This window comes from Hypanus sabinus, chromosome 5 (assembly GCF_030144855.1).
Source record: "Hypanus sabinus isolate sHypSab1 chromosome 5, sHypSab1.hap1, whole genome shotgun sequence".
Taxonomy (NCBI): domain Eukaryota; kingdom Metazoa; phylum Chordata; class Chondrichthyes; order Myliobatiformes; family Dasyatidae; genus Hypanus; species Hypanus sabinus.
Window position 1 is genome coordinate 152,963,844 of NC_082710.1, and position 6,869 is coordinate 152,970,712.

Below are 6,869 nucleotides of genomic sequence, written 5' to 3' on the forward strand. Positions count from 1 at the left end.
CTGGGGCTCAACATTTCTTGAAACCCAAGGCTCCCTGCACTTCTCATCTTTACCTTTTATTTAGCAAGTACATACAGTTTTGTACTCTCAAAATTTGTTTTTGAAGTCCTCTCACCTTCCAAGTACTCCTTGACAAAAAAATAGCCTGTCACAATCCACAGTTACCAGATTCTTTCTTGTACCATCAAAATTAGACTTTCTCCAAGTCAGAATCTCAACCAGTGGACTGGACCTATCTTTTTGCATATTTACCTTGAAACTAAATGCATTATGGGCACTGGATGCAAAGTGTTCCCCTATACAAACTAATGTCACCTGCCCTGTATCATTGTATGTGTGTGTGAGTGTGTGTGTGTGTGTGTGTGTGTGTGTGTGTGTGTGTGTGTGTGTGTGTGTGTGTGTGTGTGTGTGTGTGTGGCCTTCATTGGTCATGGTCGACCATGGGTACTGCACCTCTGGTAGTCACTGCAGTGGCCTCTTCAGGGCGCAAGCCAGGGCAGAATTGATATGGAGATCCATCTGTGCCCATGCAGTGGGACCCCTCTCTCCATGCTGATGACAGGTCCAGAGGAACAACGAAAGTTGATACAGTTTGGTGCCTGCAGCATTGCAGGAGTTGCTGAGCCGGTTCTGGGTACAGCAGTCAGCCGTTTTCGGGACTCTGATTCTGGATTTTTCCTCGAGGTTTACCCCAAACCCTTTCCCATGAGCAGGTATAGTTGCACGGCAGCGGAGGTTTGAAATTTGAGTTTTCCTTCTCCGACATGAGCTACCATCCATGGTTAATGAGCCCCACCTGTCCAGTCATTCCCTAATAGCAGATCAAGTATCCATAATGCCATAAGACATAGGAGCAGCATTAGGCCATCTGATCCATCGAGTCTTCTCCGGCATTCAATCATGGCTAATCCTTTTTTTTTCTCCTCCTCAACCCTAGTTCCCGGCCTTCTCCCCATAACATTTGATGCTAAGTCCAATCAAGAACCTATCAATCTCTGCCTTAAATACACCCAGCGACCTGGCCTCCACAGCTGCCTGTGGCAACAGATTCCGCAAATTCACCACCTTTGAGGGGAACTGCCACAGGGGTGCTCTGCTGTAACTGCCTATTTCTATTTTCCTAACTCCTGCAGCTTCGGGGTGCATACTACCTGTAACTTTGATCAATTATCTGCTCAGTCTCCTGTATAATCCAAAGGTCATCCAGTTCCTGCTCCAGATCCCTAACACTGTCTTTAAGGAGCTGCAGGCAGATGCACTTCATGCAGGTGTAGATCTCCGGAAGATTCTGGGTCTCCCAGTTCTCCAACATCTGGCACGAAGTGCACATTACAGCCATTTAATTAGTATAGTAAAAGAGGATTTAAAAAAAACAAAAAGCAAACGATAACAGACACCTTATAGTCCCACCCAACCTCAATTTAACTATATATTGCTTAAAGGCAAATTACACACTGCAGATTGCAGTGAGAGTAATTCAAAGGAGATATATTTAGAAGTATTGTACATAGCCCACAGAATGTCGCCGTGATTCACCGGCACCATACTGCACCTTTATCAAACCCCATTTTTAGAGTCACCCCATACTGTATGTGTGGCGTGTCATGGCGAAGGCCTCTTTCATGTCCGACCTGACATGGGAGACATCCAGCCCTCTCTTCAGCATTTAGTCGATGATATCCCTGAGTAGCTCGAGTCTGTCAGAGATTTTCCTGCCCGGTACAGAATACTGAAGAGAAGTGCTGCGGGAGCTCTGCGCTGTCAGAGCAGCGGTATTTAGTGACTTCAGCAGTGGTCGGAGACAATACTGAGAGAGCACTGCAGAGTGAAGCGATCGGCACTGATGGGCTTGTTGAGGCTTCTGTCGGTCAGCGTTGACCATGGATGTGTCATCCTAGCTGTCCAGATACGCAAGCCTGGGCAATACAATGTGGAGAACGAGCTGTTGCCCATGTAGCAAGCTCTCTCTCTCTCTCCGGGCATCTGATGAACCGAGAGGAACAGCAGAGACCGATACACTTTGGCACCAGCTGAGTCGCGGGATTTGCCAGTCAGCGATAAACTCAATGTACGGACTGCAGCTCCAGATTTTTCCCTCAGGGTTTACTCCCAAAGCCTTCCCCATGAGTGGGTATAGCTGCAAGGCAGCAGAGGTTTGAGATCAGAGTTTTCCTTCTCCTAGATCAATTGCCAAGCAGGGCTGGCGAGCCGCATCTGCCTGAGGTGACTGGTTTTAAAGTGACAGTACGGTAACCCAGCTTTGGTCCTTCTCCTGTCAGTAGAAACAGTTCCGCTGGGCTAGGTAGCTGAACCACACAGGGAGATCAGGAACTGGACTGGGTTGTCAGGCTATTTGAGTCGCACCCCATTAGACAGTGGCAGCGTATCCCCATTGCCACCCCGGCGATAGCAACCTTAAAGGAACTAACTGATGGACGTCCGCACTGTTAGAAGGACAATAAAGTAACACTCCAATAATCAACTAACTGGCTTTTCAGCGATCACAAAGGTTCAGAATCCAGCTCAGCAGGTAATGTTTGCCGGGCTCCCTCTCACTGAAGCCCTGCTTCTTCCGGTCCATCACTGAAACCTGCGCACCCTTTCTGCTTGGCTGGTTCATGGCAAAATGTATTCTCATATTATGCAATAGTTCTTACAAACGAGATAAGAGGCTGGTGAGGTACCAATGCAAATAATCCTGAGAACCTGCTGATCGAACCCCAACAGATAACCCCAGAACACTGGTTTATCAGGGTTTTAATGTGCAGAGTCCGGGTCCTGAGAACTGGCCATCACCCGAATTTCTGTGTGTGTGGGAGGGGATTGCGGGAACAGGAGAGACGGGAGAACGATGCAGACACGGGAACAGCGGCCGCCAGAGGGCTACATCCATGCCTTGGTGTCCCTGGAGAAGGCGTATACGTGTCCATGGCTTTTTCAGGGACCGATGGGCACCTCAGGGGCTCAAGTGCGTTTGGACAGTGACTTCTTCTTCTGCTTATCGTGGAGAGTGACGTTCGTATTATAATATGAAATTGTAAATAGTGTGTTTGTCCTGTAAAATGTACAATATTGTATTCGTGTGATATTGTAATCGTATGAATAAACCTTGGTTTAATTATAAAGTGCGTCCATCAGCTGGCCTATTTGACTCAGTGAGCGAAGGAGCGAGTCTCCTCAGCTCCACCCAGAACCCAATTAGTGCGACTTTGGGTGAGGAGCGAGCAGGCACGGTAGATGCCCCGTATCCTCCCGGCAGAAGGTGCCCGCAGCTCCGTATAAGCCCCAATACACGCCGGTCTGGAAAATACTCGATTCCGTGAGTGTCTTTAAGTGTCCATAAATCGAGCGTTTGTAACTGGGGAGTGCCTGTTCCGCGAACAGAAGAAAGAACCCCCAAGAATTCCAGCAGCACAAGCGAAGTGCTGAAGGAACTCCACAGGCCAGGACCCAGGTGAATCTCCACCGCATTCCCTCCATAGTAAGTCCTGTGAAGCTCCGATATCCCAGCACGCTCAAGACTTTAGAGGAACCAGACAATCAGATTTTCACGAGTACTGAATGTAACCCAATTTAATATCCCAGTGTGTAGTTACCTCTTTTAAAGATCTTACGCAATGAGGAATTTAAAGTGGGGCAGGGTAATGTGCTGTACTATTCTATGTTATGATAAATTTTCCCGTGATTCCGGAAGAGTGCACGGCATCAGGAGCCTGGTCAATTTACAGGGAGCGTGGTTTCCGGGACACTAACAAGTTTCTGGGGAGGCCGAGAACAGGAACTCCGGTAGTGTTCCGGCGACCCTGTGAATTTCAGTTGAGAATAACGGGTGAGTTTGAAGGGAACACAGAAAATAGACATTGAAGGGAAAACAGAAGTAGAGACCCAAGTGAGTCTCCTCGAACTATGGGAATTGAGGTAACAGTGAGGTTCAGGAAGCAAGGAATATGTTATATGTGACCCAGATGCTGAAATATCAGATTAATCAAAATCTTATCTTGTATAGCTCCTCCCTGGAGTATGAACACCCAACTTTTGGACAAACATGAATGAATTTACTGATGAAATTTCAATTTGTCTGAAGGTTTCCTATAACTTTTAAAACAATTTTAGAACTTCCCTCACTTTAGAGCTGAGATTCATGGTTGAGTTCCTGAGCTGAATCTAGTGATCTGGATTTAGCCAAAGTGGTCAGAGCCTGACCATGCATGGAGGCTCTTCAAACGTGAGCTCGCTTTCCCAATTCTGTTCAAAGTAAAGTTATTAGGAGAGTATGTAAATGTTACTATATACAACCCTGAGATTGGTTTTCTATTGGGCATACACTGTGAATCCAAGAAACACAATAGAATCATCTAAACAAAAAGACTGTGCAAAAAAAACTAACTAAATACGCAATCATTGAAAATTGAGATCATGAGAGGAAGAGACCTTGAAAGTGAGTTCATAGGTTGTGCGAACAGTTTAGTCACAGAGCAAGTGAAGATATCCTTCTGGTTCAGAAGCCAAATCGTTGAGGGGTAATGACCGTTTCTGAACCTGGTGGTGAAAACCCTAAGGCTCCTGTACCTTCTTGCTGATGGCAGCAGAGAGCAAAGAACAAGGCCTGGGTAGTGGTCATCCTTGATGATGTATGCTGCATTCCTGCAACAGCTCATCATGTAGATGTGCTCAATTGCAGGGTGGGCATTAACCATGATGGACTAGTCTGCATCCACTTTTTTTGCAGGATATTACATTCAAGGGCATTAGTGTTTCCATAATAACTCTCTACCATCCATCTATAAATGTTTATCAAGATCTTATATTTCATGCCGAATCTTCACAAAATTAACCAAGTAGAAGCACTGCTGTGCTTTCTTCATAATGGCACTTATGGCAGGTCATCTGAAATGATAACACCAAGCAACTTAAAGTCACTAAACCTCTCCAGCTCTTTCCCCCCGATGAGGACTGGCTCATAGACCTCTTGTTTCTTCCTTCTGAAGTCAATAATCAGTCCCTTGATCATGCTGACATTGAGTGAGAAGTTGTTGCTGTGGCACCACTCTGCCAGATTTTCAAACTGCCTGCTATATGCTGATTCATCACCACCTTTAATTCGGCCAACAAGTGTGTCATCATCAAACTTACATGTGGCATTGGAGCTGTGCATAGACTCACAGTCAAAAGTATAAAGCAAGTACAGCAGGATGCTAAGCACATAGCCTTGTGGTGTTTCTGTGCTGTGCTTGTGCTTGTGCTTGTTCTGTGCTTGCTGCCAACCTAAACATGTGATAACATGTGAGGACATAGAGTATCCAATTGCACACAGAGATATTAAGGCCAAGGTCCTGAAGCTTATTGATTACTTTGGAGGGAGTGATATTATTAAACGCCTAGCTGTTCAGTAGTCTATAAAGTGTATTGTGATGTATGCATCTTTGCTATCCTGATGTTCCAGGGTTGAGTGAAGAGCAAATTGAATGGATCCAAGTTGCTTCTAAGGCATGAGTTGATATGTTTCATCACTAACCTCTCAAAATACATCATCATAGTGGATGTAAGTGCTACAGGATGATGGTCACTGAGGTAGGTTACCACATTCTTCTTTGGCACTGGTGTGATTGAAGCCTGCTTGAAGCAGATGAGTACCTCAGACTGCTGAAGTGAGAGGTTAAAGCTTTAAGTTGACTCACCAGCGACTTGATCACCAAAAATCTTCAGTACTTGGCCAGGTACCCCATTGGGGCCAGATGATTTTTTGTGGGTTCACCTTCCTGACGAATGCTCTCACAGCACGTCTGTGACTCACTCCACATGTGCTTCTCAGGAATGGAATTCATTCATGATCCGTGTGTTATCTTTGTTGTGAAGCCATGCAACATAGGAGGAGCAATAGTATGGAAAGCAGCATTTTCTGTGCTGAGTCATCAAGGTACAGATAGAGGGAAACATCCGGAGTGCTGCACTGCTGGGCTCAGTTCTGAGAATGCTACTTGTGGAGGCCAATTTTGAGGGAGTGTTGTATTGTCAGCTGGTAATATTACCCTGTCAGAGGGCAGGACTGAGGAAACATTGTACGATTTGAAAGAGTAATACTAAGCAAGTGCTCCAATGTAACAGGACATTCCAAGGAAGCACTGTAACAGCAGAGGTGTGCAATGAGACAGTTAAAGGGAGATACTGAGAGACTGTGCTACTGTAAAGATTAATTTTAAGGAAGCAATCAAAGAGGGATATTGAGGGAGAACTGTTCTGTTGAGAGACAGTGCAAAGGGAACACTGTGCAACTGCAGGGGTTGTGCCAGTCTCCATTGTTGTAACTAAGCTTATGATTCACATGAAGAAGTGGATTATCTGAAGAAGGGCCATTGCTGAGGGGCTGCGATAGTGCCAAAGGTGCAATGCTTGGAGCATTGTGCCCCTGGAGAAACACACTGTCAGAGCTGAGGGAGTAGTGCATGTTTAGGGAATCAGTCATGGGAATATGTTGCAGTATCGCATGTTTGCATCCTTAGGGGTGTTGTGCTAATTTAATTATTGTGCTCATTTCCGGCCACTTCATTATAGGACACATGTAGAAGCTTTAGACAATAGACAATAGACAGTAGATGCAGGAGTAGGCCATTCAGCCCTTCTGGCCAGCACCGCCATTCACTGTGATCATGGCTGATCATACACAATCAATACCCTGTTCCTGCCCTCTCCCCATATCTCTTGACCCTGCTATCTATAAGAGCTCTATCTAACTCTCAAAGGGTGAGTGGAGAGGGTGCAGTGGAGATTTACCAGGATGCTGCCTGGATTAGTGAGTATGTCTTATGAGGATAGGTTCATTGAGCTAGGGCTTTTCTCTTTAGAGTAAAGGAGGATGAGAGGTGACTTGA